Below are 2,500 nucleotides of genomic sequence, written 5' to 3'. Positions count from 1 at the left end.
TTACCACCAACACCACAGAACCCAACGCTACCACAGTGTTACTACCACAATACCACAACTCTGCGTATATCACTTTGAAAAAATGTCCTTCTGAATACAGCTGTACCTCCATTTACAATCTATTTTTTTCTCCCATTACAACAACCATTGTCTCTGAATACTGCTGTACCTACATCTACAATCAATTTTTTTTTTCTCCCATTACAACAACCATTGTCTCTGAATACTGCTGTACCTCCATCTACAATCTATTTTTTTCTCCCATTACAACAACCATTGTGTCTCTGAATATTGCAGGGTCTACATCTACAATCTATTTCTTCCCCATTACAACAATCATTGTCTCTGAATACTGCTGTAACTACATCTACAATCTATTTTTTTCTCCCATTACAACAACCATTGTGTCTTTGAATACTGCTGTACCTACATCTACAATCTATTTCTTTCCTCATTACAACAGCCATTTATAGAGCACATCACATGGTATCTATATTACATAGGTATGCTGCAACGTCTACAACATATTGCAAAATCTATCTATACCACTGTATCCCAGGTTCACTCCTCCCCCAAGCAAAACACATAAATTTAATCAAAAATCTCTATATAACTATTTCTACTAGTACATAACCAACACTGAAAGGAAGAACAGGTGCTCAAGTAGAAATGAAGATATAGAAACCATATCATAAATGTAAAAAAAACATCATCTTTAAACGAAATAAAATGGATATATAAATAGAGATTTTTCGTATCTCTTCGCAGAAATAATAGTGAATTGCCCCTAAGCTAAGAGAGAGGGGGGGGGGAGAAAGTGAGTGAGTGAGAGAGAGAGAGAGAGAGAGAGAGAGAGAGAGAGAGAGAGAGAGAGAGGGAGAGAGAGGGGGGGGGGGGGGGAGGTAGATAGATAGATAGGTAATTAGATAGATACATACATACATAGAGAGAGAGAAAAGAGAAGAGAAGAGATCATGAGAACAAGACAGGAAATATCTACAAACATTTCTTGAAACAACTCAGTGATGACAAGGAGCGTTAACTGTAAGAAAGGGGGAGAAAGAGAGAGTGAGAGAGAGAGAGAGAGAGAGAGAGAGAGAGAGAGAGAGAGAGAGAGAGAGAGAGAGAGAGAGAGAGAGAGAGAGAGAGAGAGAGAGAGAAAGAAAGAAAGAAAGAAAGAGAAAGAGAAAGAGAGAGGGAGAGAGAGAAAGAGAGAAAGAGAAAGAAAAAGAGGGAGAGAGAAAGAAAGAGAAAGAAAAAAAAAGAAAAAGAGAAAGGGAGAGACAGAGACAGACAGAAAACAACAAAAACAAAACATAATTAAGCTCAAACTGTACAGATAACACCAAAAACTTCAAGGACAATCAGCTGACAGCCTATACCATCATAAAACAGCTGTAGACTTCTGAGAAAGATGAGACTAAATATACCAAAACTCATCATATATTTCTAAATATGTGTGGCTCCATACATGAACATTTTGAGAAATAATTTTAAAAATCTACAGAGAAACTACTGTGAAAAGATTGTTGTGATGAAAATATAACAGTAACTTTTAGAAAATTGAGGAGATATAGTGAGAACTAAAAGATATGGTAGGCTATACATTCTCATCACGTATAGCATTTTTTTACCCACTTCACCATATGCTTACTCATAACCGTAAACAGAAGTATTAAAGGATTATCTGACGGTAAAAGTGATGTTGATGATTTGGTGGTGATGGTGGTGGTGATGATGATGATGATGGTGATGATGATGGTGGTGGTGGTGGTGGTGGTGGTGGTGGTGGAGGTGGTGGTGGTGATGATGATGGTGATGATGATGATGGTGATGATGAGGATGGTGGTGGTGATGGTGATGGTGATGATGATGATGGCGGTGGTGATGATGATGATGATGATGATGATGACGGTAAAAGTGATGTTGATGATGACGGTAAAAGTGATGTTGATGATGATTTGGTGGTGTTGTTGGTGATGGTGATGATGATGGTGATAATGATGATGGTGATAATGATGATGATAGTGATGATGACGATGTTTGTGATAATGATAATGATGATGATGATGATGATGGTAATGCTGATGATTATAGTAATAGTAATAATAATGATAATAATAATAAAAATATTACAATAATAATAAAAATGATAATATAAAAAATGATGATGAAAATGGGAACAGTATAATAAAAATGATAATACTGACAATTACAACAATATAAATGATAATCATTAGCAATATCAAGAGCAATTATAACATCATCATCATCAAGAACAACAACAAACAATAATAATAATAATGATAACAACAACAACAGAAATAAAAATTATAATAATGGTGATGATGATGATGATAGTATTAATAACAACAATAGTAATAATAATAACAATAATGATAATAATAATAACATACACGAAAATAATAATAACAATAATGATAATAATAATAACAATAATGATAATAATAATAACAATAATTATAATAATAATAACAAT

This window comes from Penaeus vannamei, chromosome 32, assembly GCF_042767895.1.
Source record: "Penaeus vannamei isolate JL-2024 chromosome 32, ASM4276789v1, whole genome shotgun sequence".
NCBI lineage: Eukaryota > Metazoa > Arthropoda > Malacostraca > Decapoda > Penaeidae > Penaeus > Penaeus vannamei.
The sequence above is the reverse complement of the archived record's forward strand: the minus strand, read 5'-3'. Positions refer to the sequence as shown.